The sequence below is a fragment of the Tiliqua scincoides genome, chromosome 4 (genome assembly GCF_035046505.1).
Source record: "Tiliqua scincoides isolate rTilSci1 chromosome 4, rTilSci1.hap2, whole genome shotgun sequence".
Taxonomy (NCBI): domain Eukaryota; kingdom Metazoa; phylum Chordata; class Lepidosauria; order Squamata; family Scincidae; genus Tiliqua; species Tiliqua scincoides.
In genome coordinates, this window is record NC_089824.1 from 90439296 (window position 1) to 90454880 (window position 15585).

Genomic DNA, 15585 nt, shown 5'->3' on the forward strand with positions numbered 1-15585 from the left:
TTCACCACTTTCCACCAACTTGCTGCTCATAGTAGTGGCTTCTGTAAGCCTCATGGCCAAGCTGGAGCTGCATGTGGGTGATTTATTGCCTACACCTCAGCAAATGGCTATTGTGGAAACTTTAGAGTCTTTTTGAGAGAAATGTGGGTAGCTATGAAAACATGAAGTCCTAGGTTGCTGCAACTAAGCATTTGGAGAGCCACGTGGCCAGTGCTCTTCATTTTCTCCTCATGCCTTCCATTCTTACTTGGACATCATGTCTTGCATGTTGTAGTACTAGACAATACTGAGGAGGAATCATGGGGCAGCCCTTGCATTGTCTAGTTTTTTTTTAAAAAAACAACAACATAGCTCTGTTAATGACTGTGTAGTCCAGAGGAGTTTGACAACTTAAGTTCAACTACAGGAAATCTCTGGTTTAGAGGTGTATGTGAGAGAGATTAATTTGGACATTGGTAGTGAATTTCTTTGCCAGTTTGGCTTTCAGTTTTACCCCACTTCCCTAATAAGTGTCATTTGTTTTATCAAAAAAAAGTTTTGATTGTTCCAGGAATCTTCATTTTTTAAAAATTACCTCAGGTAAAATTCAGTAATTGGATTTACTAACTTTGCCCACTATATGAACAGATTATCAGTCCTGGATTCTCCATAAGGAATTCAGGGCTGTTGAATCAGAGGATACCTACAGGTCAGCTTAACTAATAAACTGAAATCCTGTTTTATGTGGATCTGGAAGCCACCCCAGAGATAGTTCATCAGTGTTACTGAAACTGTATGCTTCATTCAAGCTCCTCAAGGTCAAACTACACGTAACACTAAACACATTGTGTGTGTGTACACAATTTTTTTTAAACAAAATGAATCTGCAAGAGAGTGGGGAATCTGAATCAAGACTATGGTGCATGGAGAGAGCAAATTTAACCCGTTCACTTGTGTTACAGAACCAGCAAAAATTTCTTCCGCATTTGCTCTCTGCCTTGGAAAGCAAATGTGCAACTGGCAGACAGCAGCTTGTGGGGATAGCTTCTTTAGGGCCATGACATGAGAAGAAATGGATCTTGGACACTGCAGACCCAATCCTGATTAAGTCTCCATAGGCTGCTTCAACTACAACTGAAACAGAAATGGGAGCATACATTTTATTAATTGTACTGTATTTATTTAAACAAATTCGTTCAATAAAGGCAACTCACAACAGTTGAATAAAACTGTTTACTATTAAAACAGTGACAAGCAAGAATTTCCCAAAGTGCAAAGGTGAGCCAACAAGTTATTAGGTCCATAGCAAGGGCATTCAAAATGGAAATAAATGACACTTCTCCCATCATTTGTAGTTTGACTCTCAGTTGTATGGCCACAACAGGAATCTCTCTGTTCCCTTTGTAATGTTGCTTAAGGGTGCAATCCTGTGGTGCCTCCACTGCTAGCTGGTTTTCAATTCCCTCAGCTTTGAAAAGCAGTTCAGGGATTCTGTATGAGAGCAGCTCAAAGCAAGATTGATAGGAAAACTGAGCATGCAATTGTTATCACCTCTCTGGATGGCTGCCTCAAAAGGAATTATTCCCCTCCGCTCTTATAATCCAAGAACATATGAAGAACTGCCTTACTGAATCATACCGTCAGTTCATCTGTTTTTGTACATATAATTTGACTGATAGCACTTCTCCAAGGCCACAAGCAAAGGTCTTTCAGAGCCCTGACACCTGACAACTTTCTAAGTGCAGATTGAACCTTTGGCACAAACAGCATGTGCTCTCCCACTTGTAAATCTGAGTCCTTTTTTCAGCCTGATGGGTAGTGGCAAACCAGTGTGAAAGCAGATTCAAATGCATGCACACCAAATGATTGAAACAGAAAAAAGTACAGCAATTTATTAATGTATTATACGGCATTGAAAAATCTGACTCATTTTATTCCAGATTTTTGCAGTATGTGCGATATAGTTTAAAACAAATATATAAAACTGAAGAACGAAATATTTAAAAACCATCCCAGGTGACTATAAACTATATATTAGCATACAAGCACACTCATATATACTGTGATGTTAGTCCCGCTGTATTCTACACTCAGGTTGTTAATAATAATAATAACAACTAGGTATTTATATACAACCTTTCTGGTCATTGGATTACTCCTCTGACTTTATTCAAGGCGGTTTACATAGGCAGGCATTTCTAAATCCCTCAAGGGGATTTTTACAATCATAGAGGTTCTCTCTTTCAAGAACCAACAACATTTCAGAATGGATCTTCCTGGTTTGGTCTCACTTCTGGCCTCCAGTTCTCCCAGGCAGGCTGACAAGCAGCTCCGTCTCTCACATGGAGGGCAGCCAAGATGCTTCTTGCTCACACCAAGAGCAGGTGGAATCACTCAGCTCGGCTTTGTCAGCTGCTTCAAGGTCTCACCATTCTCAGCCGTTCAGGGAGCTGCCAGTGTCCTCGAACTGGTGACCTTCTGATGTTATCTTCGGGCTAATGGAGGCTCTACCCTCCAGACCAGTCCTCCTGCCTGTAAATGTGCATATAACACAGGCCAACGCACATTTTGCTGTCTTAGGGTGTAGTCCTAACCCCTTATGTCAGTGCTTTCCAGTACTGGCATAGCAGTGCCAATGGGGCATGTGCTGCATCTTGCAGTTGGGTGTCACTCATAGAGTCCTCCTCAAAGTAAGGGAATGTTTGTTCCTTACCTCAGAACTGCATTGCCCTTATGTCAGTGCTGGAAAGCACTGACATAAGGGTTTAGGATTGCACCCTTAAAAGTTAGACCTATTCTTGGATATATTTGAGTGCTGAATCAAAGAATGCCATCTGTTTTGCCAGATTGACTCTAGTTTTGGGGGTATGGCATAGCCACCTTATATGCTGATGCAAGCAGCTTCCTCATGAGGAAACCATGGTGGCGGCTTCCTCCCATATGCTTGCATCAGCATATAAGGCGGCTATGCCGTACCCCCAAAACTAGAGTCAATCAGGCAAAACAGATAGCATTCTTTGATTCAGCACCCCAAAAATATCCTAAATTTGTTCCAACATCCTTGGCAACTAAAAAAATGGGAGGGGGGTAGGCCTGTGTTACTTGTAACCTTGCTTTAACTTAGGCCCAACTCCTAAACAACTTTCCAGTGCTGGCATAACTGTGCCAATGGGACATGTGCTGCATCCTGCAGTTGGGGGGCACTCAAGGAGGCCTCCTCAATGTAAGGGAATGTTTGTTCTCTTACCTCACAGCTGCATAGCCCTTATGTCAGTGCTGGAATGTGGATTAAGATTGTGCCCTTAGCAATCTTTGGTAGTGATTTTCAATGAAATTCTATGGATCTCTACTCAGAAGTAAGTTCTATTTTGTTCAATGGAACTTACTCCCCAAAAAACGTGTACAGGATTGCAGACTTTGGTCTCAACATAAACATATGCCCCTAGGCTCTGATAATTTCACTGCTCTTGCTGTAGAAGAAATATTGGAGCTCTGCCCACCCCCAACTACAGTCCTGAGCATAAAAATACAGTAGAGAGAGCAATGTAAAAGGCTAGCTTGGGCAATACCACAATAACGGATGTGCCTGAGCGTATCTCAGTCCCCATCCTAGTACCCTGTCCCTGCTTGCTAATCACATGGGGAGGATATCCAAACCACCACTCACTATCTAAATACGACTAGCATTTAGATTGCATATGAGGGAATGATAAGGATGAAATGCCCCCCAAGTCATCCGGATAATGGGAACTCCACACCAGGAGGGAAAGCAGGAGTTTCACAGTGGCAGAATGGGAGGCAGCTTGGATGGTATCATCCAGCCCAGCCCAAAGAGATGTGACAAAAAAGAGGGGAGACAGAGAAGGGTGGAAGATAAGTCTCAAGTGCCTGCCATTGTGCTCCTTCCCTTTCCCTTTCCCAGAGACAGAAGTAGAGACAACCTTTTTCCAATTTTGTTCACCCAGTTTTTTCTTCAGTAAGCAATATGACTAGATTCTTCATCATTTCTCTGTCAATCCTCTTATTGCCCATGCTTGTATCATATGTACTGGGCCATCTTTCTTCTGGGTTGCCATGGTGCCAGTCCAGGCCATTATCTTGGCTGTGCTCCTTTATGGTATTTGCTGTGGCTACTGCCCCTTGTATTTGCTATGGCTACTGCCCCTTGTATAACTAAATAGTGTTATGTCCAACTTTTTATCAGCCAGCTTCCCAAAAATTCTGCTTTCACTGTCTCTGGCAGGGGTGTAGTTGAGGGGGAGCTTGGGGAGCAGAGCTTGGAGACATCTCCAAAGTAATAACAGTGATACTGTCAGCAGGTGTTGCTTTGAAACTTTTTTCAGAGGACCTTAGCCGAGAAGAAGCATCCGACTCAGCGGTAGGCAAATTGAGAAAATTGCCTAGAGATATGTGTTAATGTTAGGCCATAATCTTTTGCCTGGGCACCATGAGAGACATTAAGGCTACCATCCTATGCAAATTTTCCTGGGAGTAAGTCCTGCTGAACACAAGGGTGTCATGATGAGGTTCTGCTCTTCAAAATGAACCACTGCGCCACTGATCCCTACAATCAGGCAATTTTCTCTGAGATGAACTCCATTTTGTTCATCATGGCTGAACTCAGGGATAACCAGGTGCAGGCTTCCTCAGGGTCTGTCAGGCCTGAACTTTACACTAGTGAGCAATGGGTTTTCCCTTTGCTCTCAGTACCCAAGCATCATTTCTTTCCACCCTAGAGGAAACTTGTAACTCCCCCCATCCCTTCTTTATTTTGAAAAAGTGACAAGAAAGTCCTTGTTTTGTTCTAAAAAATTGGAGAATTGATTCGTGTACTTTACGCTACTTTTTGTTTCTTTGTTGACACTCCTAATGTAACTGGCTGCATAGTTTTGTATTTATAGTCAAGATGTGCGAAAATGGCATGCAGATGTGTGGCTTGGTAGTGACAGAAACTGCTGCTTTGAGATAAGTATGAATAGCATACATGCAGTGGTAAATAATTTAGAGACATTCCTGTTAGCTCTTTGCTAACATAGCCAGAGCTGGTTGCAAACAATTGGTTCAAGGAAAGTTGCAAGCAGCTGAGTTAGCTGGATTGCACTACACCTGTGCAGCCACGCCCTAATTAACTGGGCAGACACAGATTGGCTGCTCAGCTCACTTAAGCCTCACTATGCAGCTCCACCAGTGCAGTGGGCAAACCAGTGCAGTGGGCTGCCGGAGACTTTGTCAAACAATTACTGTATATGACCTTAACTTTGCTTTGTGGATACTGGACTAGAACAAGGTAACATTGGACCGCTGTATTATATGTGTATGACCTGGATTGCTTTGACTATTCTGTGTATGGCTCCATGCTCAAAATTCAACAGCTAATTCTGCTGGGTCTGCTAATTTGTATGCACCCTGCTCTAAAACAGGACATACCCAGGTTCCTACCTAAAAATTCCATTGTATGGGATGCTACTCGGTTGGCAACCTTCAGTCTCGAAAGACTATGGTATAAGCCTACAGCACCCAGGATTCCCAGGTGGTCTCCCATCCAAGTACTAACCAGGCCTGAGCCTGCTTAGCTTCCGAGATCAGATGAGATCTGGCACGCGCAGGGTAACAGTTGCTGTAGGGATGCTACTCAGAATTGATAATGGACAGGCTGTAAGGGCTGTTAGAGCAGAGGAAGGTGCTTGAGGTTGCTGTGTCAATTCAAGTCACTCGTGATTAAGTATAGAGTGCATCTGCCAGTTCTTATTTCTATTCTATTCAATATTTATGGATCCTAAAACATTACAATCCATACACAAACATCTAGAACAGTGTTTCTCAATCAGTGGTACCACCGGTGGTACTTGAGGTGGTGCCTGGTTGTATTGGGGACCCCCAGACCTTCACTACCTGGTAGCGAGACCAGCAATGCAACACGACAAGTAGCAGTAGGTGGGCAGAGCTTTCTGCACACGGGAAAAAGACCTCTCATCTGCCCAGAGCCTCTTACTGGTGTTTGTTGTATTGCATCTAGCATTCCAATCTGGAAGTAACTGGTGATGCTTTGGTAGTGCTTTGATGCAAAGCTTAAAAACTGATGATGCTTTGGTACCACCAGAACCTTCTGGTAGTACTTCTGATAGGTGGGCCAGGTGAAGTGCTATGGCAGAGGGACAGACACTGAAAAACATTGCCCTAGAACATGTGTATAATACTTGTACATACTTTCACAAATTGCTGGTCAGCCATGTCTTTTGCTAGATAGATTACTGGCTCATGGTCTAGGAATGATGAGTTGATGGTCACGAAATGTAACTTAAAGAGAGGCTCTGGGTACACAGATTAATCTATAGTGTCGTCATTTTCAACCTTTTTCATCTCACAGCACACTGACAAGGTACTAAAATTGTCAAGGCACACCATCAGTTTTTTTACAATTGACAAGGCACACTGGGCTGTTAATGGGGAGCTCACATCCCCATTGGCTGTATTAACAAATTACCCTCCCCCAAACTCTCACAGCTCACCTGCAGACCATCTGCGGCACACCAGTGTGCCACAGCACAGTGGTTGAAAATGGATGGTCTAGAATGTGGAAAGCTACCAGAGCTCAGAGAGGTGACGCCCAAGGTAACGAGGCATTGATGTAAGAGGCGTGTGTTTGTGGTGAAGGAACAAAATAAGCAGCTTTGTATAGGCAGAGAGAGGGGCCTGTCTTTGGGGATCTGATACAGGCCAGTAAAACTGCTGCCTTGAAGAAAGCTTATGTTTTGCCTCTATCTAAGCTCTACCTATAGATTTATAAGAAAAAATAAGTATTACAAAAATGCCATAAGCCTCCAGTGACCTCTCATCCTTAGGAAATCTAAGCCTGAATAGTTCTGCCCTTGGAACTTCTCAGTGTCTGGAAAGTAGTGAGGAGTGTATAACAATAGGAAACAATGCATCTCATCTTGCAGCCTTGAACATATGATCATTACACTGAGTAGACAGGAAAATGCCAGTTTGTTTGTACCAAACATTACATTTGCCATCACTTAGTCTACCAGCTCCTTTACAATGTTTATCTCATTCAGTCTGACAACGATCTTGTAAGCATAATAATCAAATTCACAGGTTTCTTTTTTCTTAAGAGATGAGGAATTGAGACAGAGAAATAGCAGTAACTTACCAAGGCTACCATGTGAATTAGTCTACCCAGTGAAAGCAAGGATTCTGCCTTCCCCTTCCAAATCCAGAATAATATCCCAGGAACCACACCAACTCTCAACATCAATGGATACCCCAAATTCCTTGTTTGTGAAGTTTTTTACTTTGTTACCTCTGTTCTATTCAGTGACAACTAAAGTTGCCAGAGCACATTGCTGAACATTCTGGTTTTGATAAGGTTGATGATGGCCACAGGTAATAGTCACAACCAATGGCACACGTATGGAATTGTCAGTTCAAATACGAGTTTGCCCAGAAATTGATTTTAAAACCACAGATATGTACTTTCAGCTGTCGTGTGCCCATAGGCACAAATAACCTGCAAAGAAATTCAGTTCTGCTTCTGCAGGATGCTCAGGTATGATGGCTTTCCGTACGTTTCAGGCTGAAAACTGGGTCATTCATTACCAGACAGAGCAATTTAATCCGGTTTTATCGTTGCAAATGAAATTGGTCATTAGAGCACAGTTGGCAGCTGACTTTTTAAAACATGCTCATTTATGCCACGAAACTTCCTAATAATAGTGTTTCTGATGGGTTATGCAAAATGATAAATAAATGGCTATTTCTAATAAGCGAATCCCACTTGGGGCTATTAGCAGCAGGAATACAAAATCTGTATTAATGAATGGCTCCACTGTGGACTGATTACAGGTGATTGTAGTGCTTTACATTCGTTTTAATGTTAATATTCATAGAAACAGCTCAAAGCGGACAAAAATGCAGTTCAAGTTGGAAAATAGCTAGTCACATTTTATGTGTGTTGCATTTTTTAACATTATAAGTCAGATGAGACCAGAGAAGCTGTATCTTGATGAGAATTCTCATACTTCTCTCTCTGACTCTCCCCTTCACTCTAAGCATCAAGAATTAGATAGTTCTTTGGGCTGAAACAGAGAGAGAGAGAGAGATTATTATAAGTGGATTGTTGGTATATAAGTGCTATTTATTTTGCCTCTCTGTGTATTATTGCTTTGTCTCTCATTTTGCTATTGTTTTGCTTTTTTTTTTTTTTACTATGTTTAGTTTGATTCCCACTCCTACTATTGTAATCAATTCCTAAATAAATTGTGTACTGTTATTTGAACCTTTTGGGTTCTTTCTCTTTTTTTCTCTTATAAATACCAATTTCTTCTAATTGTGCCGTGACTAGCTATTCAAGATCTTTTAATGTGCTTGTTTCGGTTCACGTATAGGCCCATTCCTATGCGTTTGGGATCAAATGTGGTAATGTGCTTGCAACACCTCTTGGAGCGCTTGCAAAGATAAAACAGTATTTCTCAACTAGTGGTACTTGCACCACAGGAGGTACTTGAGATGGTGTCCAGTGATACACGTGACACCCCCAGACCACCACCACTTGACTTCAAGACCAGCAATACAATATGACAAGCAGCAGGAGGAGGCTCAGCTTAGCAGGCTGAGCTCCAGCATGCACTTTTCACAAGCTCAAAAAAGCTCTTCTGTACGCCCTGATCCTCTTACTGGTGTTCGTTGCATTGCATCTGGCCTCCCAATCCAGAAGTAACTGGCAATGACCTCATCACCAGTTCCTTCCAGTATTACTTCCATAAGGTGGAGCATGCAAAGTGGTACAGGGAGGGACAAACATTAAGAAACTCTGATATAAATGAACAGAATAAATTCACTATCTGTAGGCCTGCAGTGGTCCACCGTGCATTTTCCTGTCTCAGCTGTTGAAAGTCTAGTTCTCCTTAGATAGTGTCCCCCCTTCCACCTTCCCAATGCCATAGGACAAACTTCTTTCGAAACTAGGGAGTTCACCGAACACTTTATGGTATTGTATGGGAGTCTGCTGTTGAACAACAAGTAACTTACTGAGTATGCATGAACACCTAAGGTATAGGAAGTAGCTTTGGGGGTCCTGGCCCCCTTAGCACAGGTCGTGGCAGATTGTGTCTGATAAGAAATGTAGCCTTCCTCTTGTGGATCTGAGGCCTCTTGCAATCCATCCTGGTAATAAACACATTACTGACCTGAGCCATGCTTTCCTAGCAGGCACCCACCACCATGTAGAAATATGCACATTCATGTTCCCTGCACACCTTAAAATGAAAGGAAACCCAAAAGGATATGAAGCAAGAGGATAGCAAGATACTGACATTTGGGACACTGATCACATGTACATTATATGTGCATTTTAGCATCTACTTGTAAACAAGTACAGTATGGAACTATTGACGTGTTGAATGCTTCACAGTTCATTTGACTTGACAAGCTGCCTCTTACATTTTAATTAAAGTGGAGAAAAAAGAAAACACATGCAAGAATAGTTACAGCTTTCTTCAGATCACAAGTTCAGTAGTTTCAGAATGCATTAACATAAGAACATAAGAACAGCCCCACTGGATCAGGCCATAGGCCCATCTAGTCCAGCTTCCTGTATCTCACAGCGGCCCACCAAATGCCCCAGGGAGCACACCAGATAACAAGAGACCTCATCCTGGTGCGCTCCCTTGCATCTGGCATTCTGACTTAACCCATTCCTAAAATCAGGAGGTTGCGCATACACATCATGGCTTGTACCCCATAATGGATTTTTCCTCCAGAAACTCGTCCAATCCCCTTTTAAAGGCATCTAGGCTAGACGCCAGCACCACATCCTGTGGCAAGGAGTTCCACAGACCGACCACGCGCTGAGTAAAGAAATACTTTCTTTTGTCTGTCCTAACCCGCCCAACACTCAATTTTAGTGGATGTCCCCTGATTCTGGTATTATGTGAGAGTGTAAAGAGCATCTCCCTATCCACTCTGTCCATCCCCTGCATAATTTTGTATGTCTCAATCATGTCCCCCCTCAAGCGTCTCTTTTCTAGGCTGAAGAGGCCCAAACGCCGTAGCCTTTCCTCATAAGGAAGGTGCCCCAGCCCCGTAATCATCTTAGTCGCTCTCTTTTGCACCTTTTCCATTTCCACTATGTCTTTTTTGAGATGCGGCGACCAGAACTGGACACAATACTCCAGGTGTGGCCTTACCATAGATTTGTACAACGGCATTATAATACTAACCGTTTTGTTCTCAATACCCTTCCTAATGATCCCAAGCATAGAATTGGCCTTCTTCACTGCCACCGCACATTGGGTCGACACTTTCATCGACCTGTCCACCACCACCCCAAGATCTCTCTCCTGATCTGTCACAGACAGCTCAGAAGCCATCAGCCTATATCTAAAGTTTTGATTTTTTGCCCCAATGTGCATGACTTTACACTTACTGACATTGAAGCGCATCTGCCATTTTGCTGCCCATTCTGCCAGTCTGGAGAGATCCTTCTGGAGCTCCTCACAATCACTTCTGGTCTTTACCACTCGGAAAAGTTTGGTGTCGTCTGCAAACTTAGCCACTTCACTGCTCAACCCTGTCTCCAGGTCATTTATGAAGAGGTTGAAAAGCACCGGTCCCAGGACAGATCCTTGGGGCACACCGCTTTTCACCTCTCTCCATTGTGAAAATTGCCCATTGACACCCACTCTCTGCTTCCTGGCCTCCAACCAGTTCTCAATCCACGAGAGGACCTGTCCTCTAATTCCCTGACTGTGGAGTTTTTTCAGTAGCCTTTGGTGAGGGACCGTGTCAAACGCCTTCTGAAAGTCCAGATATATAATGTCCACGGGTTCTCCCGCATCCACATGCCTGTTGACCTTTTCAAAGAATTCTATAAGGTTTGTGAGGCAAGACTTACCCTTACAGAAGCCATGCTGACTCTCCCTCAGCAAGGCCTGTTCGTCTATGTGTTTTGAGATCCTATCTTTGATGAGGCATTCCACCATCTTACCCGGTATAGATGTTAGGCTGACCGGCCTATAGTTTCCCGGGTCCCCCCTCTTTCCCTTTTTAAAAATAGGCGTGACATTTGCTATCCTCCAATCTTCTGGCACTGTGGCCGTTTTGAGGGACAAGTTGCATACCTTAGTCAAGAGATCTGCAACTTCATTCTTCAATTCCTTAATAACCCTTGGGTGTATGCCATCAGGGCCCGGTGACTTATTGATCTTTAATTTATCAATGAGGTCTGAAACATCTTCTCTTTTAACCTCTATCTGACTTAACTCCTCGGTCAGGAGGGGCCGTTCGGGCAGCGGTATCTGCCCGAGGTCTTCTGCCGTGAAGACAGATGCAAAGAACTCATTTAATTTCTCTGCCATCTCTAAGTCTCCTTTTATCTCCCCTTTCCCTCCCTCACCATCCAGAGGGCCAACCGCTTCTCTGGCGGGTTTCCTGCTTCTAACATATTTGAAGAAGCTTTTATTATTCCCCTTAATGTTGCTGGCCATGCGTTCCTCATAGTCTCGCTTGGCCTCCCCTATCACCTTCTTACATTTCTTTTGCCACAGTTTATGTTCCTTTTTATTCTCTTCATTAGGGCAAGACTTCCATTTATGGAAGGAAGCTTCCTTGCCCTTCACAGCCTCTCTAACTTGGCTGGTTAGCCATGCGGGCACTCTCCTGGATTTAGTGAAACCCTTCTTTCTTTGCGGTATACACCTCTGCTGGGCCTCTATTACTGTTGTTTTAAGCAGCCTCCATGCACTCTGGAGAGACTGGACTCTTTTTACCCTCCCTTTCAACCTCCTTCTAACCAGCCTCCTCATTTGAGGGAAGTCCGCCCGTCGGAAGTCAAAGGTTTTTGTTAGAGATTTGCCTGGTATTCTTCCCCCAACGTGCACGTCAAAACGGATCGCAGCATGATCACTGTTCCCCAATGGCTCAGTAACGTTTACATCTCTAACCAGGTCCTGCGTACCGCACAAAATTAAATCCAGAGTCACCTGTCCTCTGGTGGGCTCCGTGACTAGCTGATCTAAGCCACAGTCATTTAGCACGTCAAGAAATCCGGTTTCCTTATCGTGTCCAGAACACAAATTGACCCAGTCAATATGAGGATAATTGAAGTCCCCCATGATTACAACCCTGTCCTTCCTTGTCACCTCCCTGATCTGTTTCCTCATTTCAAGGTCCCCATCAGATTTCTGGTCTGGAGGACGATAGCACGCCCCCAGTATTACATTGCTGCACAAGCCTGGTAATTTAACCCACAGAGATTCTACGGTGGAGTCGGACCCACCTTCAATCTCTACTTTGCTGGATTCTATCCCTTCCTTAACATAAAGGGCCACCCCACCTCCAACACGCCCCTGCCTGTCCCTCCTGTAGAGTTTATAGCCCGGGATTGCGGTATCCCACTGATTCTCCGCATTCCACCAGGTTTCCGTTATGCCCACTATGTCAATATTTTCCCTTGTCACCAGACATTCCAGTTCTCCCACCTTTGCTCGTAGACTTCGGGCATTCGCATAAAAGCATTTATACACGGAATGCCCCAGGATGGGCTGCTTATTCGCTCCTTTGTCCCCGCATCCTCTCATTGTGCCAAACCGTCTATCACATCCCATCACCCTACCTTTCCCAATTTCTTCTCCTACCCTGCCTTTGTCTTGTTGTTCTCTAACCTCCCCATCCTCATCCCATAGGGATGAGGAGTCCCGAACTGGATGCCCCTTGGCTCCTGTCGGCCTTCCCCCAGGGATCAGTTTAAAAGCTGCTCTGCCACCTTTTTAATGTTATGCGCCAGCAGTCTGGTTCCATTCTGGTTCAAATGGAGCCCGTCCCTCTTGTACAGGCCCCGCTTGTCCCAAAACGTTCCCCAGTGCCTAACGAATCTAAACCCCTCCTCCCTACACCACCGTCTCATCCACGCATTGAGACCCCTGATCTCCGCCTGCCTAGCTGGCCCTGCGCGTGGAACAGGTAGCACTTCAGAGAACGCTACCTTTGAGGTCCTGGCTTTCAGCTTCCTGCCTAAATTTGGCCTCCAGGACCTCCCAGCTACACTTGCCCACATCGTTGGTGCCGACATGCACCACAGCCGCTACCTCTCCCCCAGCACTGCCTACTAGCCTGTCTAGACGAGAAGTGATGTCCGCAACCTTCGCACCAGGCAGGCAAGTCACCATGCGGTCCTCACATCCGTCACAAACCCCCCTCTCTATGTTTCTAATAATCGAATCCCCCACTACAAGAAGCCCCCGACCCCCCTCCCGCCGAGGAGTATCCCGAGTGCGTTCAGATACGGGCCCATCCCCTGGAGAAGGGGTCCCCCCTAGGGGATTGTTTCCCTCCTCTCCAGGATGACGTCCTCCAGTCCCGAGACTTCCCACCCGGGCAGCCGAGGAGCTGCACGCCTGAGGTTGGGACGAAGCCTGATCGTCCCCGGAAGTCTCCCCACGGTCCTCCTCTGGCTGCCTGCGCTTCTCCAGGTCGGCCACCAAGGCTTCAAGGGAGCGGACGCGTTCCCTGAGACCCTGGAGCTCCTTGCATCGAGGACACACCCATGACTTATGCCCCAGAGGCATATAATCATACATGTGGCACTCGATGCAGAACACTGGATAGCCCCCACCCAGCTGCTGGCTGTCTGACTGCATAGCTTTTTTGTTGTTGTTGTTGTTGTTTTATTTAGGGGTCCTTTTAAAAACCGTACACTGGATAGCAGCCCTTTTCTCTAGGGAAGAGGAAGGGCAGTGTCTGGGGCCCTAGCCTCCTTGCCCTGCTGCTGAACTCGCCCAGATGCTAAACTCTCGTGCCTTACCTGGCACTTAGTTCCCGAGGCACTGGGTTCCCAGAGGCCACACGCGTCTGCAGAGAGCCTCACGCAATGGCCTGCCTAGCTTTATACTCCTGGCTGGCTCCTCCCCCCTCCTTCCTTCCTGATTGAAAGGGGGCTGGCCTTCCCAGGTGAGTTTACAAAAGCTCAGGAAGGCAAATGGCTGCTGATGGGCGTGACCTACTCTGCAGGCTCCTGAATGGACTGCTTGGATTAGCCTATTGGGGCTCTTAATGGGTTGGGAACTGGCCCTTCCTAGGTCCTTTCCCTCCTAGTTCTGTTCTCTTAGGCTGGACTGTTTTTGTAACCTCAAGCTAGTTTTTATTTGGGTTTGTTTAATTATTTATTGCTCTCTAGATCCTGTGTCCCAATTTACTGACCTGTTTAGGTTATGTTCTAACTTAGATTAGGTTTAACCTGGGTTAAGTATAGGTTTAATTTAAACAGTAGAAAAACCTGCTTTTCACTTTATCCTCCTCCCTTCCTTCGATTAAGTGCTACCTTAGGTGCAGCTAACTTTCAACTTTGATTTAAATGCCTGACCCTTGGGCACTTACTCACGAGTAGGACTCTGCTCCTACTCACGAGTAGGACTCTGCTCCTACTCAGAGTAGCCCTATGTACCTCCCTTAGGTGCTAACTTTCAATTTTGATTTAAGGTTGAAATACTTACTTTGAAATAACTTTGAAAAAAAAATCCAGTTTTGTCATGCGCTTCATTTTTCTATGTCTAAGCAAGTGGAATCAAGGTAAATCAATTAATGAATTGATTAATTCTGCAGTGTACAAACACAGCCCTTTCAGGGCATTTCCAGTGACTTCAGTTTCTTCTCAATTAACATAGTAGTAGCAAAACAGCTAAAGTTGTCAAAGAAACATCAGAATGGGTCCAGTGCTACATGTTAATAATAGCTAAAATAGCTAGGGAGCTTTAGCCTTCATGAAAAAAAATGAAGGCCACCACCTGCACCCTTCTTGAGAAGAGAGTACACACTGAGCATCCAAGTGAACAAACACTGTTGCTAATGAGCAGTCATGTCACTCCATGGTTGGCACATTGCTGCCATGTCAAGCATGCTGTTGCTTGGCAAAGTCAAAAAAATTTTTGTGTTTACCTAAAAAAAAAAAAAAAATCCAGCAGCTGATTGAGTCCCAAGTCATGATGTGCTTTTGCTTGGAATGCCCATGCACACGGGGGACCTGAGATGAACTAGTACCATGAGTCATGGAACAACCTGTGTCTAAAATCCATGACCTCGCAAGTGTGCTGGGCATGACAGCAGTACATAAGGCATGGGGCCAACATGTGAGTGGAGAGTTGATATCAAAAGTTGACTGCTCTCCATTCAGACAGAAAGGCTGCTAGCGCGCCTCCCTGGCGTACTAGCAGGTATTGCCGGGCTTTCCCCCTTCAGCCGGCAACAGGGAGTTGCTGCCAGCTTATTGGCTGGCTAGCCAAAAGGGGGGTGGGTGGGACGAGAGAGCTCCTCCAGCGCTCATGCGCTGAAGGAGCTCAGTCCGTTCCTGGAGAGCGACGGGATCGGACGCTCAGCCAGGAGCGGGAGGGAGGCTTCCCTGAGGATGGGGCTTGAGCGGCAGGACGCGCACTTTCAAGCCCCGTCAGTGCTTTAAGCCCTGCGCACGGGCTTGGGTGACCCCATGAGCAGAGCAGGCAGCATGAGCCTTCAGCTGCTGGGGCTGCAGGCTTCATGCACCTTGCAGGCGGTGGCAGCGGGAGCCTCCTTCCAGTTGTTCCAGGTGGCTGGACGCCCGGGGGGCAGCTGCCCTGC

The 15585-nt window shown here is 45.3% G+C and overlaps 1 pseudogene; it reads right to left on the reverse strand.

Annotated features, from left to right (window-relative positions):
* Nucleotides 1–5485: 5485 nt before the first annotated feature.
* On the reverse strand, nucleotides 5486–5603 carry LOC136650496 (5S ribosomal RNA; annotated as a pseudogene).
* Nucleotides 5604–15585: the final 9982 nt, after the last annotated feature.